Source organism: Lipotes vexillifer, unplaced genomic scaffold (assembly GCF_000442215.2).
Source record: "Lipotes vexillifer unplaced genomic scaffold, Lipotes_vexillifer_v1.1 scaffold759, whole genome shotgun sequence".
In the NCBI taxonomy this organism is placed as follows: Eukaryota; Metazoa; Chordata; class Mammalia; order Artiodactyla; family Lipotidae; genus Lipotes; species Lipotes vexillifer.
The window spans coordinates 1,674,580-1,700,231 of NW_006790410.1; the positions used below are offsets into that span (position 1 = coordinate 1,674,580).

At 52.2% G+C, this 25,652-nt stretch overlaps 1 protein-coding gene across 1 annotated transcript in view; it reads left to right on the plus strand.

Annotated features, from left to right (window-relative positions):
* The window catches only part of TNS3 (tensin 3), a 187,763-nt gene that overhangs the window by 29,671 nt on the left and 132,440 nt on the right, over positions 1 to 25,652 (plus strand). The window contains exon 3 of the mRNA XM_007463691.1: positions 2,901 to 2,939. The gene's annotated coding sequence lies outside the window, so the exon portion shown is untranslated. The remainder of the gene's footprint in view (positions 1 to 2,900; positions 2,940 to 25,652) is intronic.

Genomic DNA, 25,652 nt, shown 5'->3' on the forward strand with positions numbered 1-25,652 from the left:
CAGAGTTGCTGCTTGACATTTGCTCCCCTGAACTGGGGAGCCCCGCTCACCGCACCCCATGCCACAGCTCACTTCCCAATGAAGAGTACAGTTTATGCAGTTTGTGTTAGCCAGTGTCTCCTTCCTGAGGACTTGTCCGTTTTTCTACTAATGTATTGCCGTGAAGGCCAGCGAGTGCCTGGCAAGAGAAGGCACTCAGTATAAATGAGAAGGTCAGGGTGCGGATTGCACAGCTCTTAGTGACACTGTCAGCCATAGATGGGGCTTACTGTGGTGGTCCCAGGAGGTGGGATTGGGAGAGCCCCAGAGCACAGAGCTCTCTCTCGTTTGCTGGAGGACATTCTGGGGCCATGGCCGGTGTCATTGCACTTCATGTGGCTCTAGGGGACATGGGAGGTGCAGGACACGGCTGGCTTCTGGACTGACTTCCTAGTGGTTGCTGTTTTTAAAACTCAAGTTTCTGCTACTGCATAGGGCTTTTGCTTTTGTTCTCTCTCTCTTTTTTCTTTCGCGGTACATGGGTCTCTCACCGCTGTGGCCTCTCCCGTTGCGGAGCACAGGCTCCGGACGCGCGGGCTCAGTGGCCATGGCTCGGGGGCCCAGCCGCTCCACGGCACGTGGGATCCTCCCGGACCGGGGCACGAACCCGTGTCCCCTGCATCGGCAGGCGGACTCTCAACCACTGCGCCACCAGGGAAGCCCTGCTTTTGTTCTCTTAACAAACACATCTTCCAGACAATGAATGAAAAATAATTAATGGACTTTAATTTTTAGGCCAGTATCAGATTGACAGAAAAATTAGACAAGTAGGTTAGAGAGTTAACCTATACCCATTTTCCTCCCTCATAATTTCCCCTATTATGAATATCTTGCATTAGTGTGGTGCATTTGTTATACTTGATGAGCCAATATTGATACATTATCAACCAAAGTCCATAATTTACATGGTGCTATACATTCTAGGATTTGAACAAATGTATAGTGGCACACACCCACCGTTAAGCACCACAAAGAACAGTTTTTCTGCCCTAAGGCTCCTCCGTGCTCCACCCTCTCATCCCTCTCCCAATACCTGGCATCCACTGACCGTTTTAGTGTCCCCATAGTCTGCCTTTTCCAGCATGTCACAAAGTTGGAATCATGCAGCGTATGCCGCCTTTTCAGATTGGCTTCTTTCATTTGGCAAATAGCTCTTTAATCTTCTTCCATATCGTTTCATGGCCTGACAGCTCACTTCCTCTGTCGCTGGATTAGTATTCCATTGCGTGGAATACAGATAACAATTTGCCAAAGGCAGGAGCTCTGGTGGCTTGCACACTTCTCACCAGTGCGTCAAGCATTTAGTGAAGCCCCAGGACACAAGCCCGCACCACGTGAGGACTGTACACAGGGTAAAATTAATCACCGTGCTCCATGACCACAGGGGCTCCTTGTCTGACTGCCAGCACCATCCTGTGTGCATCTGTGTGTAGCTCCCTCTATTTCCAGAGACTGTTCCTGCTTCCTAAGAATTCCCAGTGTAAAGTGAAGCAATTATTAGCTCAGCGATTCTGGCCGGTGAGAGCGGCTGCTAAGTAAGTGTATGCTAGGTAGGGGGGAAAGAAGATGGGGTGCCAGGAGAGAGGGCCCCTGTCCCAGACGAGAACATGAGTCAGAATCCTGGTGGAGTAATAATATGACGCAGACAAATGAATGAGTGTGTATCACGCTCCTTAAGGAACTCTGTAAGACAAGCCGGAGGACTATAAATAGTTGCCATGGCAAGAACCAAGGTTGCACTGCTGCCCGCTCCAACCCACAAGGACAATTAGTCAGATCCCTGGGATTTCTCCTGCCATCACACATTTTTAGAAAACGCTTTGAGGATGGGGCTGCACGTGGTCCGGAGGGAGGTGAGCCAGGACGCAGCTATGGGGAGCTGGATCCTGCTTGCAGGTGCCAGGATCTTGGCCTTCCACAACTGCAGGAAGCAGGTCTGATTCCCTCACCTGCCGACAGCCCTTTCTGCTCAGGGAGGGCACCGTGTTCCCCGGAGGAGAAGCTGCCCTGTGTCAGCCCCTGTGCTCAGCGCCGCAAGCTCTCACAACTTCCAGTTCTCCGATGGGGAAACCAAGGCCCAGAGCGATTAGAGCCCAAGGGCCCATGGCCAGGAAGTGGTGGAGCGGGAGTCCCACCCAAGACGGGGTCTCCAGAGCTGGGGTCTTTACCTCCACTGGGTCTGTTGTCCCGGGTGCCTGTAACTGTGTTTCTTCTGACGTGATTGCAGCTGTGGCCTCATCACGTTGGCCTGTGTGTCTTTCTTAACGTGCTCACATCTGCAGGGGCCCGGGGTGGAGTCCAAGGGACTCCTTCCCCCTGTCTAATCACTAAGCTTCAGCCTAGAGTGAAATGTCCACATTTAGACTCTGGTTTTGGTTCCGCTTGTGGAAGTAGTTCTAGAAAAGGCAAATCTGTTTTGTAGAGAACGCGAGCCCTGAGCGTGTTTGTGAGGTCCTGGGGCAGCTGGAAGACCCGCAGGCAGGGCCCCCAGCTCCCTCTCCTGGCCCCCGTTCCCCCTGCTACCAGGTGAGGAGAGGCTCGCCCTAGTCAGAAGTTCCTAGCCTGGGAGTCTGCTCCGTCTTCCACATTAAAGATGAAGTCCTGTATTTGTGAGCGATGGACATTTCTCTTGGGGAGAGGCTCCATGGTTTTCATGACATTCTCTGAAAAGGATGTGGACTTTACAAAAGTGAACAAAAATCTGGACTCTGTAAACGCTAGGTCTTTTTTGTCTTGAGATGCGAAACTTTGTGTGCACGTGGTCAGGGGTAATTTCAGGTTTGGGAGCCTCGCTTGATCATGATGCTGCGTTTTTTTTCTTGGGAGAACCCACCTGTTTACCGAATTTCTTCTCCCTTTAGGTGCTGAGTCCCCACTGTGCTCAAGTCCACCTGGAACAGGTAAGTCCCTGGCATTTCCTTGGGGCCCTTTCTGCCGTGCCCTCTTTGGGGAGTCTCCCGGCCCCTGTAGGATCCTCTCCCTCTGTTTGAGCTGTAGCTTTTGTTCACAGAGCTCTGTAGGGACCCTGGACCACCTGGCAGTAGCTGTTTGCACGCTTTCCTTAAGATGAGTGAATCATGCACTCCTTTGTAAGAACTACCTTTCCCATCAGTGATAATTACTTCAGGGATTCATTTCCCTGAGCCCGAGTTTCCCCTGCTGTAATGCAAAGATGCTCCTCGTTCATTTTCTTAGTGATAGAGATGTGGGCAAAGCACTTGAGTCCAGGGTGTCTGTGGAGGGCACGATGCAGTGGCTTTGGAGCAGAGGCTCTGACCGATGCCAGCTTTCTATCAGATTGAAGGTAAACTCAGAGATAACACTTTCACTTTGGCAGGTCTTTATCCTTGTCTGCTTTTTAAATGGATATGTTCTTTGAATGTCATTGTGCCTCTGGGTGTTTTCTTTGCCCCCCACCTCCTTACCAACCCTTGGAGGGGGTTAAGCCTGGTGTTAATGACTTAGTAGCAGCTTGCGGGACACCTGGCGCAGCGCACTTTCAGGACAACAGGATGCCGACAGCCCTCTTATTGCAAATTGGAAGTGACTCACTGTGCGGGGAGTGTGTGCCTTTCCCAGCCTCACCTGTGAGGAGAGGAGACAGGTGTGCCCCGGCGCCTTCTCCAGGATATCTACTAGGTGCGTCCTCTGTGCTTCCCAGGCTGGACGCGGCACCTTGCCCTTGGCCCTGGTTTCACCATATACAGAATCCAAAGTCCTGGTGGGGATTTCACCCACCTTCCTGCTTCCTGTGCCTCTGATGGCACAGGTGCCCTGCACCTGCTAAAGCTATGCTCTGTGAGAGTCTTTGTCGGGCAAGGCACCTCTGTGACCACCTGGGGTGTTTGGGACACAGGAATCAAGGAATCTTCATGTGATTGTCATGCTCTGAACCCTCGGCTGTTTGCCCCATGCTCGTTTTTCTAGGCCTCTTCTGGTAGCAGATCCTCTGTTTTATTGCGATGGCTTAAAAAGTGGGTGTGAAGTTCGACTAAAAATGGCAGGCAGTGGGGCTGAGAAAAAGGTCTGGGAGGCAAACCTCCCTTTGTAAATGTTAACTGAGAGGATGAAACGTGCAAACAGGCCTCCGAGATTCCTGGAAGCCAGTGTATAAAGGAAACCACATTATTGGCATGTGCCTTATCAGCAAGGAGGGAAAAGGCGACTCAGTGGAGAAAGTGCCATGTGGGAAGTTATGCAGGGTGTTGACTGCGTCTGGGAAAGGTGCTGAACCACAGCTGCACAGAAATGCTCCAGCCTGTGTCCCGATCGAGAAGAATTACTGTTTTAGAGGGACATCGGATACAAGCTTTGAAGGGCAGCTTATCAAACCCGTTGGCATTATGTGGCTGTATGCATTGGCATGGCGTTTAGAAACAGACAGGGGTACCCAATACTTTATTGCCTGTTTGGGTCATACTTGTGGGACTTCCACGGAACGTGGTCTACTGGGCTGTACAGTGGATGCATCACTGTTTTTCTAGGTAACCATGATCATTAGTGATGGGAGAGGTGGTCAGGCTCTTTAAGACTGAGTCGTGTATGTTCTAGATGTTTCAATAGATCTACAGGCATGTTCACACGCACGTGTAGCACAGAATATAGCAGTGATTATGTGGGGCTAGAGTCAGGTCGGGGTCCCACGCAGGCTGTGACAACAGGAGAGCTGAGTGACCTTGAACTGAGTCCTTTTGCTTCCGGGCTCCACTTCCCTGTTCGGCACAGTGGGGATACTACCCCCTTCCTCGCAGCTCGCTGATAAGGATGGGATGAAATAACGTGTGAAGATTCTTAACTCCGGCTCTGGCACAAGCAAAGTACACAGTGAGCGGGGAAAAGCCTTATTTGTTGTTCGGTGAATTCAAGAGGGTGATAACAGGTCTCAGTTCCCGCAGCCTTTGCTGTTTGTGTTTTGTTTTTGATGGTTGTTCTCTTGCCATCTGCTGGGAGAGAACCAGTTTGATCGGTTCCAGAGCGTGCCCTCTGCTGCGGGAGGGTGATGGCACCTTGACAGGCACTTCTAAGACCTTGATTCTTGTCATCCCTCATTTGGAGGCTTAGAGGAACTCAGTAAGCCCGTGGAGAAGAGCCTGTGGTCAGGCTGTAGGTGGCGTGAGAGCCTCCAGCTGGTGGTCGGTGGATTGACTGCAGGATCTTTCCACAACACAGGCCTCGTAGAGCTCTGAACTTGGCCTGACAGCTTTTTATTGACGTCGGGACCGTGTTGTTTGTTTTTCCATTTTATCTTTGCCTTTCCACGGCTACCCAAGGGAGTGGATTCATATCAGGGCACCAACGGAAACTTTCCCAGGTGCCAGTGCAGCTTGCACTGGGACACTGTGAGTCCACGTGTATGAGTCGCACCCATGGGCAGCACACAGCCACCTCCCCAGAGCATCCAGCCCTACGGAAGCCCCGCGCTTCTTTGTGTCTGAGAGGTGCATTCTCTTCAGAGCAGCTGCCGTCCTTGAAAGAGGCCGTGTCTCTGCCTTTCGGCCTTTCGGGGCCACGTGCAGGAGGCGGTTAGGGCATTGCCGGCCTCCGCTGAGGATGCAGGTGCAGGCCCTCACCTGGCGGCTGGCACGCACACACCCATTGTTTTGCTGGGCCATTGTGGTCTCTCCCACTGGAGAAGAGGTTGTGTAAGAATAGCTTCTGAAATTTGAGTCAGCTGTTTACTGAACTCAGATGGCTTTATTTCTCCTTGTTTAATTAAAGTGAAGGCAATGGGTGGTTTCTGTCAAAAGGTGACCTTAGGAATCAGATTACACTGTCTGAGGCTGGAGGTTCCAACCTGGGTTCTGACAGCTACACCTTTGTATTGGCGTGTATGTATGCGTGTGCAAGTGCGTGTGCGTGTGTGTGTGTGTGTGTGTGTGTGTTGGGACTTTGTTCAATATCGTTTGCTTAAACTCACAAAGTCAGAGGAAGTGATGATGAACAATGAGGTTAACACGAGGGCAGCGTGACTGTTTAGGACACATGCTCATGTGCTGTCAGTGTCACATTTCCTACCAGTGGCTGCATGACAGCGTCTCTCAAAAGTATTGAATTATTTCAGAAAGAATTCTTACCAAATTGGATAATTGGAAGTTTGAGATAGAGGGAAAGGAATCTACTCTGATGATATTCCCTTTATTTTATTGCAATTTGGTAACAACTACACATTTCAAGGTTTCTATCTGTCAGATATTGATTTGTAAAGAAGTGTTACTGCAGCTCATGGAAACTTGGTCCCTCCTGCTGGCTCCTTTCCACAGCAGGCTCTCTGTACGAATTTCACGTCCTCGTCTATAAGTGCAGGTATTCGACTGGATGCTGGTTATTCCTGCTTATAGGTTGTTTCCACCCCAGTAGTAAACCTTCAGAAGCATAGACATGGATCTGCCTACCATAGCAGAGTCTTAGCTGAGTGATAGATAGATGCTGTTTTCTGAAAGTCACAAACACATGTACACGTGTGCACGCACACACACGTCGGGACGCACAGCTGCCCCTTCAGAGGCTGTATATCTTATAAGAACATATTTGACCAGAATCACAATGATATTAATTTGTTTCAGGCCAACAGAGACTTGCAAATTTCCTTGCTCTTTAATCTCTCTGATCTTTAGGAAGTAGAAAAAACGTCTCAAGAATCCTGTTGGATCAAAGTCCAAGTCTTCCACTCGGTCAAGAGAACCAAACTTAACATCTATGTTTTTGGTAAAAGCCGGGTGAGACCCAGAAATAGAAGTATAAACGATGCTGCATTCCCAGAGTTTAACCTTGAAACTAAGTCGTCTAATAGCTGTGCTCCAAGTAACCTGTCTACACAGGGATGGGTCATCTGAGGAGCCCTGTGGAGGATCATTGAAGGGGCCTGTGGAGACTGAAAGGCTCAGTTAGGATGGGGGAAGCATGACAAGCACACCTGGACTCGGGGGGCTGGGGCATGCCCAAGAACTAGAAATGGAGGGACAGGTGTGAGGCCAGAGCTTGTGGCACCATCTCCACTGGAGAGGCAGGGTGTTCTAGCCCTGCGGTGCTGCTGGAGGGGTCTGTGTTTGCTCGCGGACAGCCTCACGCCCTGTTTCCCCAGCTCCTGCACCCGAGTGGGGGCACACGCTGGCTGCTTCTGTGTGTTCAGCAAGTATGGATGGACAGGAGTGCCCGGGGATTTACAACTTGGGGGAAGAGTGAGGAGTGTTGAGGAAAAGCTGAACAACTGAGTTGAGAGGCGGCCCGGGGGCTCCCTGTTCCTGAGGTTCCCGTGCACTGGTGATCCAGATGCCCACCAGCCCCTCCGGGGCATCTCAGAGCAGGCCAGGCTCCTGGGCTGGGTTGATGACTTCGTTACTTCATTTCTCAAGCTCATTTGTTGTACTTTTTTCAGTCCAGAGTCCTTTGTGAAGGTTGGGGTGCTGGACTGGCATTGTCAGGGTGAGCCCACAGTGGGAATGGGAAGACCCCCTTCCATTCCTTCCAGGAATCAGCAGGACCCAGGCCAGACTGGTCAGAGCTCAGCCAGTTTGCGTTCCGGGAAGGGGGCCTGACCTTTGCCCGGACTCTGGCTGCTAATGCCAGTCAGCACCTCTCCTAAACGCGGTCCTGGGCCATCCCCACAGCTGGGTGTGGGTTCCCGTAGATTTCCAGGAAGGAGGTACTTGCCTCCAGCGTTTCCTTATCCCAGGCCAAACTGGGTCTACACTAGCTTTGATTTCACCGTTCCCTCCCTCACCTGAAATAACATCCAGGCCTCTGGGTTTTTTCGCTTTTGGGGGCAGAATTGTCAGGATTTCTGGGAAGGTGGCCCGGTGAACAGGCCCGGAGTTTGCAATTCCTTAGTGGGAACTCCAGGTCGGCCATCAGGAGCCTTTCCTTAAGTTTCAGTTCAGGGACCTTCTGAGAAGGAGGGACAACCCTCCGCAAATTAAGAAACCCTCCCACCATAAGCCACCCCCTTTGTAGCTTGGGGTGTGAAAGCTGGTGGCTACGTGTTGTTGCTGGCCGCCAGGCCCGCCTGCAGGTGTGACGAGAAGGCTGCAGGGGACACATGAACTCAGGGTCAGCTTGCATCCAGGGCAGCACGGAGCCCGGCTAAAGATTAAAACCCACCCCGGCTGCAGATGGTCACTCCAGCGATTGCTTCCCCGTGTCTGTTCCCGTCCTTGTGTCAGACGTCGGCATCCCCTGCACATCCACCGCCAGGTGTGGCACACAAGGCGTGGCATCGCCACCACTCTGGCTCGGGCTGCCCATCATCCACGTCCATCCTCGTCCTGGGCCCCCGCGCCCAGCCCTCTGGGGTGACAGCGGTCAGCTCGCCAGGGGCTGCAGCTTCCAGCGTGACAGCTCCTCTCCCAGGGAAGGGCCTTGGGAAATGTTTTCAAGGAATGACTGGAGTGTCCCCAGGTCCGAAGGCTGGAAGTCTGCAGTGGATAAGAAAGCTCAGGTTGAGTGTTGTTTCTTTTCTTTGATGACACCGGTTCCACAACAGTCACAGGTTTTAAGTGTGGGAGGGATGCTTGAAGACAATGGTTCTGTGTGATCAGTGGTGGAAATAGCAGTAACTATTGAAGGGGAAAAACAACTGCTTATTTTTTTAACGCCCCGGATTGGGACGAAGGAGAAGCATCATATTGCCATAGCACTTGAATTACCTGAGTGTATTTTTACCTGCAAGAGGGGAGTACTCCTTAAAAAAATGCACACAGCGGCAAACTCCCCCAAGTTTAAGTCTCTGCCCGGGAGCAATGGCAGGGGGGCGAGTGACCCTGGCTGTCATTTTGGGAGCCCAGGGGTGTGGAGTCAGATTCTTCCCCAAGTTCTATATGCCCTAGGGCCCTCCTCCCCAGCCCTCTTCTGGGACCCAAGGTACAAAGGGACACAGGGGCCTGTCTCCGGAACTGGGTCTGGAGCGATCCCCCTAGTACAGACATTTCCCGGATCGGTGTTGTAACAGCTGTTAGCTTTGTGACTTTGAGACACCATTTTCTGACCTATACAACAGACTTTAAAAAGCGCTTACTTAAACAAGCAACAAAACTTTGTTAGTTACCCTTGGTGGGATGTTAGGGGACCAACTTGTGAAATTGGATGAGGAGAAGCAATCAAGCATTTGACCTTCTTTTCTTGTAGGAACTGTACCTCAGAGTTAAAAATAGATGAAGGCAGGAAGTTTAATTTGGTGAGGAATTCCCGTAACAAATGTTGAGAAAGTGATAGAGTTAGAATAGGCGGTGTTTCAGACCACTAATAACTGAACAGCTGGCTCTAGGCTGTGACCTTCTGTAACCTCCTTGTTCACAAAAAGGAAGCTGCTGGGGTCACATGGGCCTCATGTGATGGACAGGCTGCCTCTTGGCCGAGTCCCTACCAGAAATCAAACCAGAATCACACCAAGCCCAGACCCACCCCCAGCTTACAGGAAATACGGGGCCAGAGCGATCTGAAAAATATTTCCAGAGGGGTCAGCAAAATCAGAATGGGTAAATTCTACTGGGTAAAAAGAACCCCAGTTGTTTTAAAATACACTGCAAGAAGAGGAGGAACCCTTGCTCCTCCGAGGAAATGAAGAGACAGGTTAAATAAACACTGTAAGACTTGATGTGGGTCCTGATTCAAGCCATCAGACTGTGAAAAAACAAAACCACAACAAAACTTGCGAGACAGGGACATTTGAACATTGATTCCATATTTGTGTACAAACATGATTTCATATTTGCTTTACATTAAGGAATATATTGCTAATGATACTGGTATTTTGTTGTATTTTTTAAAAAGTCTTCATTCTAAAGGTACTGAAATACTTATCAGATGAAGTGATGCGACGTTTGGGTTTGGCTTTACAGCGATTCAGTGAGGAGCTGTGGGGATTGGAAGCTGGTGGTACCTGAAGCTCAGGACCCTGGTCTCCACATCCCAGGGTTATTGTGCAGGATGCAAGTAATATAGGCACAGAGCTCAGGGTGGGCTGGTGATTGAGACCCAGTGGCCAGTAACTGTTTCATCATATGAATCGCCCACCATGTTTCGAGATCCGCTGCCAGCTCCCCATCCTGCCCAGTTATCTTCCAGTACCTGAGGGCTCAAGGCTTGCCCGCCAGCGGCCAGTGTGGCCTCCTGACTAGTTGACATCTGGAAGGACACTGTGTCTGCTTGATGAAATGCTTCACTGAAAACCTACTGAGTTCATCAGCATACGACTCAGAGGTGATACATTGTTTTCTAAAATGGCAATGTTTGCTTCATAAAGCCGTTTTAAAACAATCATTCTACATGAAGTTAGTTTCAAACTAGCCAAGTACATTCTTACTCTTCTCTTTGGGAGAATCATACATCTTCCTCCCCAGAGGGATTGACTTTAATATGATTTGCTCATGAGGTACAGACGTTGAGTGAGCACAGATTTCGACTCAATGTGACAAAGGACTTTGGAAAGTTAAGAGTTAAAAATGGACTTGGAAGCGTATGAGGCAGTGAGCTCCCTGTCCTTGGGGATATTCAAGTAGAGGCCGACAACACTGCTGCAGTGGTCATTCCGAATGTGATTGGGAGATTGGGGGGCTGAGTGAAAACGACAGCGAGGGTTGCTTTAGCAAAGCCAGCAGAGTATGTGATAACGAGGTTTTAGTCCAAACCAAGCAATGCACGGGTAGTTTATTTAGTCAGTGCTTCTCCAAGTGTGATCTCAGAGCAACAGCGGCAGCATGAATCTGGGAACTTAGAAACGCAAATCCTCTGGTCCCACCCCGGACCCCAGATCTCTCTTTTCCTAAGCCTGCCGAGTGACTGTGCTGCCAGCTGAAGTTTGAGCACCAGCTCTACGAGGAGACGTCTTCCAGGGGTGCGGCCACTCTGAGCGAGCCTGGCGGGCTGTGTGAGCTGGGCGTGGGGATGACTGAGGACGCTGCAGCCTAGGGGGACGGAGAGGGGGTGGGGCTCGGCTGCCTCACCGAGATCCCTTCCTCTTGGGAACAGTCTCTCACCTCCTGATGCCCTTCTCCTCTCCCTCCTGCATAGACGATGTTGTAGTCCTTTTGTCCGCTTTCTAGAACACAGAGCCAGCTTCTTCAGAGTCTCTGTCTAGAAAACGCTCCAAGCGGCTCGGTGCATGGCGTCGGAAGTCCTCAGGTGGAAACAAAGCTCTGGCAGAGACAGTGCATGTCTTCAGAAGGAAGCGTGGCAGCATCAGCCTGTCAGCCTCTACCTTCCAAAGAGGAAGGAGAGGGCTTCCCTGGTGGTGCAGTGGTTGAAAGCACGGGTTCGTGCCCCCGTCCGGGAGGATCCCGCATGCCGCGGAGCGGCTGGGCCTGTGAGCCATGGCCGTTGAGCCTGTGCGTCTGGAGCCTGTGCTCCGCAACGGGAGAGGTCACAACAGCGAGAGGCCCGCGTACCGCAAAAAACAAGAACAAAAACAAAAACGTAGAGAAAGGAGAACTCCAGGGCTTAGCTTCCCAATGAGCATAAGGCACCCTTGGTATAAAAAAATGATATCACATAAACTTACAACTATGACTGGGTACTGTGATTATGATTCTTTTCATAATGTTATTGTGACAAATGTGGGGACATTAGAATTGGGAAGTTTTCCAGATAGTTCTTAAGTGAATCAAAGATTGAATCATCTACAGATTTAAATAGATTAAATTACAGTCACACCTCATTGTTTGTGGATTTTATGTTTGCAAACTTGCCTATTTACTAAACTTTATTTGTAATCCACAAATCAACACTCACTGTGATTCTGTGGTTGTCCAGGGACGTGCGCAGAAGGGCAAAGATTTTGTGCTGCCTCTGGGCACGTCACCAGCTGAGGCTGTACAAGGTGCCTTCTTGTTTCAGCCTTCAGACTAATGGTATCAATAAACAGGTGTCCTTTTCAAGGTATATTTCTTTTAGTGCCACATTTTTTTCTTTTTGTTAGTGATTTCTGTTTACAATGGCTGTTGCTCATAGGCACAAGAAGGCCGGCCAGTGTCATGGTGAGTTTTTAGAACATGACAACCTTGAATGAACTACAACTGATTAGTTTTTTTTTTTTTAATTATAAATTTATTTATTTATTTTTGGCCGCATTGGGTCTTTGTTGTGATGTACGGGCTCTCTCTAGTTGCGGTGAGCAGGGGCTACTCTTCGTTGCGGTGTGCAGGCTTCTCATTGCGGTGGCTTCTCTTGTGTGGAGCACGGGCTCTAGGTGCGTGGGCTTCAGTAGCTGTGGCTCGTGGGCTCAGTAGTTGTGGCTCGCGGGCTCAGTAGTTGTGGCTCGCAGGCTCTAGAGCACAGGCTCAGTAGTTGTGGCGCACGGGCTTAGTTGCTCTGTGGCATGTGGGATCTTCCGGGACCAGGGCTCAAGCCTGTGCCCCCTGCATTGGCAGGCGGATTCTTAACCACTGTGCCACCAGGGGAGTCCCCAATTGATTAGTTATTGATTAGGGGTCCTCAGACCTTTTCTCCTGACTTGCCCATCAGAAAGAAGAGACCCTAGCCCACTTCCCAGCTGCCTCCCCACGAACCTGCAGTGGGCAATTCTCGTACAAACCTGAGAGGTGGGCAGGAGGAGAGGTCAAGCGGGGAGGAATCCGCGGTGGAGGGTTGAGTGGTCTTGGCTTTTCGGGTGCTAGGGTAGTCGGGAAGTTGGCGGCCCACCGTGGTGAGTAAGAGCTGGGAACCTCTTATGCATTTGGCATAAACAGGTTTGGGAGCAGACATGGTGGCCTCCGGGCTGAGTCCCAGCGCTGGTTCTCACTGGCTGGGTGACTTTGGGCATGTGGTCCTCAGCTCCCTTTTGGCAAAGTGGGGATGGTAAGGGTTCCCGGTTCAGGGGGCCGCCATGTGGGTCATGAGAGATAGTGCAAGGAAGACACTAGGATGGGTCTGGGCTCGAATAGGGTCTGGGATAGGTGGCTTTAACCATTTCTCTTCTCCATATAATAACAGTCATGAGGAGGATTGTCACATGCCATCGATTTGCTTTCACATTCAGTCAAACCTGTCATTAAAAATGATCAGAATGTGTAGGTGGTTCTTGAATTGACCTGTCAGTTAACCCGCAGAATCCTGACCATGACTCACTTTAGTATTTAACTGTGTCGACACAGACAATAGTTGTCGACACAGACAACAGTCGCCGTACGTCTTTGGTGTATTGATAGCCCTGTCTTTGAGTTCAGTCCAGTGGCTGAGGTTCCCCTGTCCTGTTTTTGCATAATGTACACCCACAATGAGTCCTCTAAACTTCCCTTCAAGTGTTATGAAAGCTTAAGGAGACTTAGGAGATGATCTGACCACATCAGTCCTCTGGATTTGCCCTGGGTTTTACACAACCTGGCTAGGTCGAGAGCTCTGATGACTGTGCCTTTCCGGGGACGTGAACACACACCCGTGTTTGTAGCAACAACAGAACTCTTTCTTTTGAGGCTCACATTTCAGTGGTTTGCACAATGTTTCCTTAAACTCGGCAGCGACAGAAGCCAGCAGACATGGTAGTCTCTGGGTTGGTTGATGGATGAGGCAGTACAGGATTGTGGAGGCTGGCTCTGAGCATTCAGTGGGCAGCCCTGGGTAGCAGGCATTTGTCTACCAGAGTGAATGGAGTGACCATACAGTTATTGATTGGTGGGGGGGCCAATCAATTATGGTGTGACCTCATTTATTTACTTCTTGGAGGGCAAGACAGAGTTTAATTCCAATCGGTGAGCAGTAGGTCCCAAGCTTTGACGTCGCTTCCCATCTGCTCCAGCCAAGAGTCATCTTCCATTTTAATTCAACATGTGTTTGTCTTTTATTTATTTATTAAAAAAAACATTTTTTTTTTCTTTTTGGCTGCGTTGGGTCTTTATTGCTGCGCGTGGGCTCTCTCTAGTTGAGGCGAGCGGGGGCTGCTCTTTGTTGCAGTGCACGGGCTTCTCACTGCGGTGGCTTCTCTTGTTGAGGAGCACAGGCTCTAGGTGCGTGGGCTTCAGTAGTTGCAGCACGCGAGCTCAGGAGTTGTGGCTTGCGGACTCTAGAGCGCAGGCTCAGTAGTTGTGGCGCATGGGCTTAGTTGCTCTGCGGCATGTGGGAATCTTCCTGGACCAGGCATCGAACCCGTGTCCCCTGCATTGGCAGGCGGATTCTTAACCACTGCGCCACCAGGGAAGTCCCTGTCTTTTCTTGAATGTGATCCATTGTCATCCAGCATTTAATTCCACATTCACAGTCTTATATTTACCTCTCTGTATCATTTTAAGCAACTTAAATGTGGGAAATATCCTCACCTATAAAAAGGGAACACCATTTCAGAGATGTTCCCAGAAAGGGGGCCTGCCTTTTCCTCTGGACCCCTGGATTTCAGTGGGGCCATCCTTGGTGGGAAGCTTGGGCACTGGCACAGGATGGGCCTGCAGGACAGGACACTGCCCCACTGGGCACCACCCGGAGTGGCCTCACATCACTGCTGCTGAAGCCCTCTCTCTGCAGAGAGCTCTCGCCCTCCCAGGATGAGTGACACTACCCCAGTGATAATCACACAGGTCCTTACTTTCTAGAGAGTGTGTCTGATCTCTTCTGGGGCTGCAGGTCACTCCTGGGCTGCTCATATCCCTGGCTGGCACCGAGAATGCTCCTGTTGGGAATTTGATGGTGTCTTTGAGAGCTGGATCCCCAGGCTTGGCGTATTCTCCATCACCACGGAGTAAGGAATAAACAGCCTGTCCTTGGGGCACCACACCTGGCCCCGTCTGCTCCCCCACCAGAGTGCACTTCCCCTCCCAATCACGTCTCTCACTCGTGAAATGCGGGAGTTGGGCTAGGACCGTCTCTCCCTCTGGGGCCCCTGATGGTGAAGAGTCTGGCTTTGAGCCGATACCACCATGAGACACGGGGCTAGGTGCCTCTGGACTTCTCTGGGCCTCTCATGGAGCCAGGAGGCTGCCATCGTTGACCCATTTCACAGATGTGAGAACTGATGCTCAGAAGAGTTAAAAATCCTGCTGATGTGACAGGTAAAGGGACAGGTGGCCCGATTACCCTTCACCCCCGCGGCCCCTCTCAGGAAGCCCCTGCCGTCCTGTAGGGATGGAGCTGGCCTAAGACAGAAACTGGAGCCCCTCAGCTCTGGGCCTCCATTGCGTCTGGCCTGGAAGGAGACCCCACGTGGTTTCCTCCAGAGCGGACCCCTTCACCCCCTGGCCATCCTTCCAGGGACAGGGCTGTGAGAGCCTCCCACAACCCTCCCCGTGGTCCTCTATGGGAAGAAATGAAATGTCCTTGTTACGGAGTAATTGATAAAAAATAAAAGAATGCCTGTTTAGATGTAATTATAAAATGGGCCTACATGAATCTCTCTCTCAATTTAAGGAACATATCCGACCATTTCATAAAATGAAATCCATCAGACAGCCTCCAGGGTAGACAGCTGGGGAGGGGAGGGCGGTTCTGAAGTGGGGGATGGGGCCCTGGTTCCGACGTAGGGGATGGGGCCCCGGTTCCGACGTGGGGGATGGGGCTCCGGTTCTCTGCCGCTCCTGGCCTGGCACTGGCTGTCCTTCCTTTTGTAGCTCCGGGTGTCCCGTGAGCAGGTTGAATCCAGCCCCAGACATGTTGGGCCACCTGTTCAGCCACGGTTTTCCCCATGGTCTGACGTGTGTCCAGCCACCACCTCCTTTTTCCTTTTGGCCTCCTGGAAACTCGGAGCCCAAGGAGCATGACAGTTCAGGAGCTAATGGAGGTATTATGGCGCCTGCTTCTTTCTGGTCCAGCTATGCTCTTTGACTTCATGTGTGTGTTTGTTTCTTGGTTTTGTGCCAATTAAAAAGGACAGAAGGAGGGCAGGCGGGCGGGTGGGCACGCACCTGTTAGTTTCTGGGACACCTGCCTTCCCAGGAACTCTGGCAAGTTTCCTGGCGGAACTTACGAGGATGGGCCTAACCTTTCTGCACCCCAGGGAGGTGGGCAGTGCCAGCAGGACGCGGCCCCCCGCCCTGTGTGGTCCTTCCTGGTCCCTCTCCGGTCCCTGCAGGGCCCTGGCAGGCAGCCCTCAGCCAGAGCCCGCGTCCCTGCCCTGAGCGCAGGCCTACGTGCTGTCACTGAGCACTCTGCTCCATTGTGGGGCTGGACCCCCTGTGCTGCAGCCCTGAGACTGCGCTCCCAGCCGCCCCTCCTGTCACCACTCCTTCGCCTGCATCAGGCCAGTGGCAGGGAGGGAACAGGGCGCGAGGAGGGGGCTGCTTCTGCAAGGAGAAGCTGGCCGTGCCCCTCCACAGCACAGTGAGTTCCTCCCCAGAGGGATCTGCAGGGTCTCCACTTGCACTTGGCACCGAGTCTGTCCCTGGCGCCTCTCCTCTGTTTGCCCCTGTCCTCACTGGGTGGCGATGGGGCAGTGAAAGTCGCGTGGAGCACCGAGCCCTGACCCTGGCCCCCGCCCTCTGCTTCCTGGGGGCGGCCACTGCCCGAGCTGAGGACATCGGACTTGATTGTGAAAGCACTGTCTCCACCCTCCTGCCCTGGGGACGCCTCCCTCCCTTCCTTCATCAGCCTTGGGGTTACACATGGTTCAGACCAGCCTACGCAGCTCAGAATTCTGAGTACTCTGTGACGAATAAGCACAGACATCATCTCAGTGTGAACAAAACCTTGCTTCTCATAGTTGAGCTTGGGGGTTACCTTAGTTTCCTAACTTGAGGGGTATGTATTTTCTAGTAATTCATCGTAATTGCTGCTCACCTGTAGGAGCATTAAGAAAAGAATTCTTAAGATGGGCAATCCTAAAAAAATTCTTAAGGTGGGCAGTCCTGATAATGAATCTGTTTTCTGGTATTCTCGTTCTGGAAGGGAATGGTGTCTTGCTGGCTGTCTGGCTTTGGGAAGATTTCTTTCCCAGGGTCTTATTTCTCTGAATGGTGCTGTGGTCCTGGGTGGTTACTGTGTTTGATGTGGGCTTGTGGGGAAGTTGTGTTTCAGGGGCCAGTCGCTGCCTGGTGCCCAAATACGAGGACTGAGTGCAAAGCTGATACTTATTTAGCACTTTCTACCTGCTAGGTGCTGTGCTTAACTCTGCACGTGTTTCCTTATTTAATCCTCCCAATACCTCCACTTTCCAGATGAGAAAACTGAGTAAGGGAGAGGTAATTTCTGAAGGTCAGACAGCTGGGGCTTCACCTAGGCGTTAGGATTCCAAAGCAGGTGCACATCACCCCTTTACTCTGCCATCCGGGCAGTGAACAAATGAGTGCCTTTATATTTGAACTGGATGTGGGTAGCTTTTGCCTTTCAAATTTTTTTTTTTTTTTTTTTTTTTTGTGGCTCTGCCCCGCAGCAAGCGGGATCTTAGTTCCCTGACCCGGGATCGAACCCATGCCCCCTGCAGTGGAAGCGTGGAGTCTTAACCACTGGCCCAGCAGGGAGGTCCCTCAAAAAGTTTTTAAATGCATTTTTAACTCCATTTTCCTGCAGAAACAAACACAGAATGAATGTACAGAGATGTTCAGCTGATCTCCTTAATGGAGCCCCCTCCCCAGTCCCCAGCCTGGCAGTGACATCTGTGCACTGCCACCAAGCCCCGTGCTTCCTTGTGAATCTGGCTGTGGTTATGCAACGTGCCTTTTGTTCCTTTTTATAAGACCTTTCACAACGCAAGTTTCGGGGCTGGTCAGCATGGCTGGGACCAGCACACAGGTCTGGCAACTCTGGGGAAGCTGGCATCCTTGATGTGTCCTCAGGCCCTGCCAAGTTCCCGGTATGGCATTTACTAAAGGTCTTTCTTTCTTTGCTCTTCACCCGAAAGCCAGAGGGGGCGAGGGGAGGTGGGAAGCAGGGGTGCAGCCTTCACCTGCTCCAGCCCAGGGATCCCAGCGCCACCCTTCTCCCTGTGAACAGGTGCGGGGAGTGAGCCTGGTGAGAGCTGTGACCAGCTCCCCGGTATGGTCGGCAGTGTGCCTGGCGAGGAAGGCCTCTGCTCCGGTTTCGTCTTGCGGGGATCTCACCAAACGCTTCCACAGGGTGATCTGGAGGATCCTGTTGGTGAGAACGTGTGTCACAGTAGCCAGTACCTGGGTGGGCGCAGCATGTGAGTCCCACCCAGCCTGTGAGAAGAACCCACATTTGACGGTCTGTGGGGACAGGCTGTACTTTATGGTCACTGGGTTGTCTGAAGTTGGTGCTTCACCACCTGGCTGTTCAATGGAAAATTTCTTCCAAATAACCAACCACCCCCCTTTCATTGATTCCATATGTTATAACCTTGTGGCGGTGTAGAGAGTTGCTACTCTTCAGCTGCTATTCTTTTTAAATTTTTTTTTTTTTTTTTTTTTTTTTTTTTTTTTTTTTGCGGGCCTCTCACTGCTGTGGCCTCTCCCGTTGCGGAGCACAGGCTCCAGACGCGCAGGCTCAGCGGCCATGGCTTACGGGCCCAGCTGCTCTGCAGCATGTGGGATCTTCCTGGACTGGGGCACGAACCCGTGTCCCCTGCATTGGCAGGCGGACTCTCAACCACTGCGCCACCAGGGAAGCCCAGCTGCTATTCTTTTAGATGATGAGTCTGTTTAAGCCACTTAAATAGTAAATGTACCCCATTTATTTATTATTATTTAATATATTTATTTATTTACTTATTTGGCTGCGTTGGGTCTTCGTAGCTGAGCGCAGGCTTTCTCTAGTTGTGGCGAGCGGGGGCTGCTCTTCGTTGTGGTGCATGAGCTTCTCAATCCAGTGGCTTCTCTTGTTGCGGAGCATGGGGTCTAGGTGTGCGGGCTTCAGTAGTTGTGGCATGTGGGCTCAGTAGTTGTGGCTCGCAGGCTCCAGAGCACAGGCTCAGCAGTTGTGGCACACGGACTTAGTTGCTCCGCGGCATGTGGGATCTTCCTGGACCAGGGCTCGAACCCATGTGCCCTGCATTGGCAGGCGGATTCTTAACCACTGCGCCACCAGGGAAGTCCCCCCATTTATTTTTGTTATCCTAAAAATAAAGCTAGGTAGATATTCGTTACTGAAATGTTAAACAGCATCCCCTCGCCTCTTAACATGGCCAGATCACCCCTCTGACTCTTTGAAATTAGTGCTTGGTTTATTCCTTCCTTCATCCTGCAGACCTCTGTGTTTTGCTGCCTGCTGCCTTCAGGACACCGCTCCCAGGGCTGAGCTGCATCTGGGAGCCAGCAGCCAGTGCCTCTGCTGTGTCTTCAAGGGGGGAATGTAGAGCTTAGACAAGAATTCACACCCTGGTTGTTTCTGTGCAGTTGAGGTCAGTGCGGTCGAGAAGACCAAGGTAGACAGAACATGCATACGGGGCCCCTTTGCTGGCGAGATGACATCTGAGCTGAGAGCTGCAGGTGGGGCTTGAATAAGTGGGTGCAGAGCATGTGCAAAGGCCCTGGGGCAGGAGGGAGCGAATGTGTTGGGAGAACTGAAAGGAGGGCTGCGAGGTGAGGATGGAGAGTGAGGGAGACTCCATGAGGTAGGATGCTGGGTTGGGGCTCACCCAGGGCCTCCTGAGCCAGGCCAGTCCCCACCCTTCACCCTGTGGCAAGGGGACATGCGAACGCTGCATTAGCATCAACCCCTGCAACACAGGCTTGATTTGTCCACTGTGTGTGTGTGTGTGTGTGTGTGTGTGTGTGTATGTGTGTCTAAGTGTGCTTGTGACAGAGATGGGTGCTGCTGTGTCTTCACGGGGAACGGTCCGTGGCCTCCCCTCCTCTGCCGTCATGCATTCACTGACCCCTGAGTGGTTCTCATTAAGGCACTGCTTTCTCTGTTCTCATTTTCCTTTCACACCATTTCATGTTGTCCCAGAAAACACATGGGAATATGTCGCTGTAAATGCTATTAATGCATTTACTCTGTGCTGGGCCCTGTTCTGGGTCTGTGACAGGCCTTTGCTGCTTTAACTCCACAACAACCTTGCAGAGAAGGTTGCTGTAGTTATCAGCCCATGTTATGGGTAAGGAGCATGAGGCACAGAGAGGGCATGCTGCCTGCTCAAGGTCACACAGCTGGAGCATTCAGGGTTCTGTTACCTGTACTTAGAGGCCTTCATCTGAAGGAGAGCAGGGCCTGGTAATGCAGGGACAGCCTGTGTGGCTAACCCTGGCCTTGGGTCAGCCGGCTGTCCCTGTGTGGCCCTGCTTTCACAGCCGCCGGGGCTGGAAGGGACTCCGGGAGATGCCCGGAGGGTGGCCATGGTGAGCAGTGTGGGTGTGGTTCTAGCCCAGGCCGGACTGCTTACCTGCTGTGTAGTGGGGCTTGCTCCGAATGTCTTCCCCTCCGCTTTCCTGCCCTTTGCGTTGGAGGGTGACGGGGCACATGGCCTATAGCAGGTGTTGTCTCTGTACCCTGAATCCGATCCCTCACGTAAGCCTTTCAGGTTGTCCCCTAGGCTCTGCTGGGGCCCTTGGTGATGTGGCGTTGGCGCTGTGTCATTGCTCTGCGCTGGATTTGTTAAGCACTTTTTGTAGAAGCCTATAGGAAGCCAGCGATCCGCCTCTCATGGATGATTATTGGAGATATGGATGGAGCCTGGGGTCCTTTGGCCTGGACACAGTTGCTGGCTGTGACTGCAGCACCCTCCTCCAAAGCCTTCGACGGCACGTGTTGCGTCCAGAGTAAGGTCTTCAGGGTGTTTGTTTACTGTCACGCATTGACTACATCTTTTCCTTGAAAAAGTATAAGATACAAGGGCCCCTAGTAATTCTTGGCATCCTGTCAGGGTAGCAGAGGTTCGGGTGTAGATTTGAGGTGGTTCGGGATGTTTGACTGAACCAAGTAAGCCTCAGGTCAGCTGGGGGCCCAGGGGCCCGGAGCCCCACCCACCCTGGGGAGCCAGCGGCTCCTGGGAGGTGGTGTTGCCCAGTGCATGAGGATCCTGCCTCCCCCTCCGCCCCATACACCACGCACGTCTGTGAACGCAGGGGACCACCTCCCCGCCGGGCACCGTGGGTACCTGTCTTTACTCAGCCCGGGCGGGGCCCGCCGGGTGTGCGCCCGGGGAGCAGCTGCCCTCGCACTCCGGACACGTGCTTTGGCCTTCGTCCCCTGCGAGCTTTCAGTGGCCTTTTCACGCCGGTAGTCCCCGCCAGGACCCCAGGACCGCACTGTTCTCTCCCTCTGTTATTTGGAAGTACGTGGCTGTCCCGCGTCTGCTCCCAAACGGTGGAGTGCCTGTCTGAACTCCAGCTTTCCTTCCAGCGGTCTGCCTCTTAGAAAGGCGCCGTTATCAGTGGCAAAGCATTTCTCTCCCAGCGATACTTGGGCCAGTGTCACCAAGTGTTCTGGACTGAGCTACCCCAGGTCTTGGCAAATGGTGCATCAGTCTCTGTTCTTTTTTTAAAAAAAATTTATTTATTTAATTAATTACTTTATTTTTGGCTGTATTGGGTCTTCGTTGCTGCGCGCGGCCTTTCTGTAGTTGCGGCGAGCAGGGGCTTGCTCTTCATTGCGGTGCGTGGGCTTCTCATTGTGGTGGCTTTTCTTGTCGCAGAGCACGGGCTCTCGGTGCGCGGGCTTCAGTAGTTGTGGCTCGCGGGCTCTAGAGCGCGGGCTCCGTACTTGTGGCGCACGGGCTTAGTTGCTCCGCGGCACGTGGGATCTTCCCGGACCAGGGCTCGAACCCGTGTCCCCTACATTGGCAGGCGGATTCTTAAGCACTGCGCCACCAGGGAAGCCCTCTCTGTTCTCTTTTAATAACAGAAGTTTGTGTCGGCATGCAAATGTCATGGTGGTCACTGTGCTCTCTTGAAAGATGGCCACGTGATTGCAGAATTGCTATTGCTACATCTATTTCAGATATAAAAATAACCCCATTAGGAAAATAAATGCGTTTTAATAATTTGAAAAATATGTTAAACAAGAGAGCCCCTGGGCAGGTCATCTAATTCTTTATCTGGTAGATGGCTCACTCCTCTCTGTTTTGGATCTGTGGACTCGGGGTTTGCAGGGCTGCGCCAGACCTTCTAAGCCCTGGATCCAAAGCTGTCATTTTATCAGGGAGGCCAGTGACTTCATTGGGGTCCCAGGACTACATAGTGGTCTAAGCAGATGAGCTTTGGGCCTCAAGCAGCACCTTTAAGAAGAAGCAGCCCCTCGAGCAACCCAGGCTTTGTGGGTTACCTTTCGTATGTTTAACCTTTAGCACGGATTCCACCTGTGTCTCTTCCCTTTGCCCTTATTTTTCTTAGCACATTTAGAAGTTGAGAGCTGTGATAAGCATGTGCCAAAGGGGACACAGGTGAAGGAGGCTGGGCAGGGCAGAGGCAGGTGGGGACGGTGCTGCATCGCCCTGGAGACCAGGAGGAACATGGGAGGTGCTGTGCTGCTTTCACCTGGGGCGCTGGCACAGGTCTACGGAGAGCGGTGGTGGCCTGCAGACCTCAGCCTCCGAAGGCTCCCCAGGAAGGCTCGCGGACAGCTCTCTTCTTACAAAACAGCAGGAGAAAAGGCGTTTGCAGCACAGATCTGGGGGCCAGGGGTCTACAAGTAGAGAGGCTTCTTTAGACTTCCACGAGCTCAGGATGCAGGGTTTCTCATGAGCAAGGGACTGTCCTCAAGAAACTTTTGTACGTTGGTTCTCAGTTATTCTTTTTTTTTTTTTTGCGGTACGCGGGCCTCTCACTGTTGTGGCCTCTCCCGTTGCGGAGCACAGGCTCTGGACGCGCAGGCCCAGCGGGCATGGCTCACGGGCCCAGTCGCTCCGCTGCATGTGGGATCTTCCTGGACTGGGGCACGAACCCACGTCCTCTGCATTGGCAGGCGGACTCTCAACCACTGCGCCACCGGGGAAGCCCTCTCAGTTATTCTTAAGGCATGAAATATACTGTGGCGATAAAGGGAGACTTTGGCTTTTTAGCCCCAAAGGTAGATAAATTCTTTGCTTCCAAGTAAAGACTCACAGAGACATCACATGTCACCTTCCTGACAAGCACGGTGTTTGGGCATGGTCAGGCCCCTTCCACTGGACGTGGGGCGTGCCCCTCGCTATCTGCTCATGGCAGAGCTCCCCGGGCAGCCAAGGGGCTTCTATCCAGTGTATCCTGGGTCCCGTCCCCTGCGTATCATCTGCTTGGTTCCAGATACAGCCCCAGAATGAAGTTTTCTCCCGTTGCAGGATTTCATGCACGTCAAATCTCAGAAACTGGCTTAGAAGTGGCGACTTGCTCACGGTTGCTCCATCCTCCTGGCGTAGGGCTAGACTAGCTCCCCAGGGGAAAGCTCTGCTAACTTCACTGATTCCAGTCTGACCCAGAGACAGGCTGAGCAGGATGGGCTGTGGACCGCTGGGGGCTGGGGGATCGAAAGAGTCCAGAATTTTGGTGTCAGAAGTTGCTACTGCATCTTAACTGTGTGATTCTAGACACCTAATAGTACTTCTGAATGCTTTTTCCCAAACCATGAAATGAGGAGAATCACAGCTCCGTCCTGGGCTTCCTGCTGGGAACCAGGTAGCCGACCATGAGTGGGTTTGCTTCCTGACCTCAGTCACCTGTGGCCTCTTACAGGACAGTGCTGGTGGAACACTGCTGCCTTCCATAGTGAAGCCCGGGGGGCTGTGTGGTCGATGGACCCAGGCCCTGTCGCCCCAGGCACGGCTGGCTGGTGTGGGGTGCAGGGGCAGCACGGCGAGGAAAGGAGGCAGGGGCTTTCTCTCCAGCCTCTCTGGGGCCCTGACTCGCCGGAGGGCCTCCCTTTTTCGTCCTAGAGATCCCCTCCTCACTCTTCCCCTCCTGTGTACCTGTTCTGGCCTCACTGGTTCCCTTGCTGGTCCCTGAGATGCAGACAGTCCCACCGCAGGGCCTTGGCACTGGCCACGCCCCCCTGATTGGCATCCCCTTCATGTGATGTCCCTCAGCCCACCTCCACGCTAGGCTTCTGCTGTGCCCACCTCCCCGCGTGCTTCTCACCTAAGGAGTGGCCAGGAGCCTCACCGGCAGGCTGGGGTGAACAGTCGCTGTGTATGTGGCAGTTCCAGCCCCTGTCATCCAGTTAGGTGATGGGGACAGGTACTGGAAGGCATAGAGGGCCTGCCTTCAAGGAGTTCGTTCTTTATTGACAAACTTACGCTTATGGATGGTGTCAGCTTGTCCTAAATGGGTGTGTGTTACTTCAGTGTAAGTTGGCAAAGGACACAGCTCAGGCTGCAGGTGGAACTGAGAAATGCTGGGAGGGTAGGCGGAGGCCTGGCCTTCTGATTGTATTGCTTGTACGTATGTATGTATTTGTTTAATTATCTTTCATGCGTGTATGTGTGTGTGTATGTTTCTATCATCTATCTATCTACCTAACCCTATCATGTATCTATCACCTATCCAATCTGTTTGTCTACCTATCTACCATCTAACTATGTATTTATCATCTATCTAGCTTACATCCATCATGCAAAGGGTGGTGGAGCTCAGGACTTGCTGGGGGTGAGGGCTGGCTCGGCCCCTCTGTGAAGCTGCTGAGCCTTGAGGCTGCTGCGGGGAGTGTGGGTGCTACCCCTCCAGGCCCACCCTCACTGCCCTCTTGGGGCCTGGTGTTTCCCAAGGCCCGGAAGCTGCCCAGCTCTGTGCCTTCTAGAGCAGGAAGTGTCTCGCACTCCTGTGCTAATTCTGGGGGAATTACAGAGCAAAACTAAAACGGTTCTCTTGGACCGACCTTCAAGTCAAACCAGGAGAGAGTATGGAAGGATGGGGCTTTTGGAGGAGTCTCTGTGGCCCCCTTGAAACTCAGCTTCTGTGTGTCAGGAATGATGAGGGACGTTCCCTCTCCGGCTAAGCAGCGAGGAGGGGGTGGCCTGGTGGCGGGCAGCTTGGCCTGGTCATGTCCGTGCTTGGACGTCAGCAGGTGGGGCTGGTCTGCAGGGCCCCCGTGGACTTCCCTCCCCCCAGGGTATTGTCTTCTCTCCTGCTTTGCTTTGTCACGTGTGTTCGCACAGACCGGAGTTTGCAGAGTGAAAACGCAGAGAAGTTTGTAAGTATTGGAAGACAGAATCAATCCCTTTGTGCTGGTTGATAGTTGAGAGCAGCGGTCTCCAGTCAGCTTTGCGCACTCACCCCCAGGTTGGCGGCTTCCTCACTGTTTGCCTTCCAGGAGGGCGTCTGAGTTCTGTGACTGTGGCCGTGAGGCCTGAATGCCACACCAGGAGCTGGAACTTCATCTGAACTGACCCTGGAGGCATTACACTTTCTCTCTCCCGTTACAGAAGTAAGCTATGTTCTAAGCAGAAAAGGAAAAAAATGCACATAGAAGAAAAAATGTAACGGGGCATTCCAGAAGCAAACTTCTGCCCCGTCAGCCTGCACTCTGGCCACACATTGCCAGGTGTGCGTGTATAGGAGTGAGTGGGTCTGTGTGCGAATCGTATACTCTGCACCGGGCAACGGCCATGTGGCCATCTGTGGTCATCAGCGCTGTTGCTGTCATAGGTCACGGCCTCTCTCCAGGCCCACACATGTGTCGCGCCATCTGCAGGGTAGCGTGGTTTATCTAATGTAACTGAGGCGCCGTGGTTGACCTCTTAGGCTGTTGTCTATTTTTTGCTGTTACACACATCACAGCGCAGTGAGTGCCCCTGTCCATAGGGACTCATGGACTTTTCCAGTAATTTCCTCAGTGTCATTCCTCACATCGCTAAGTCACATGCTTCAGACCTTTTTTTTTTTTTTTTTTTTTTTTTTTGT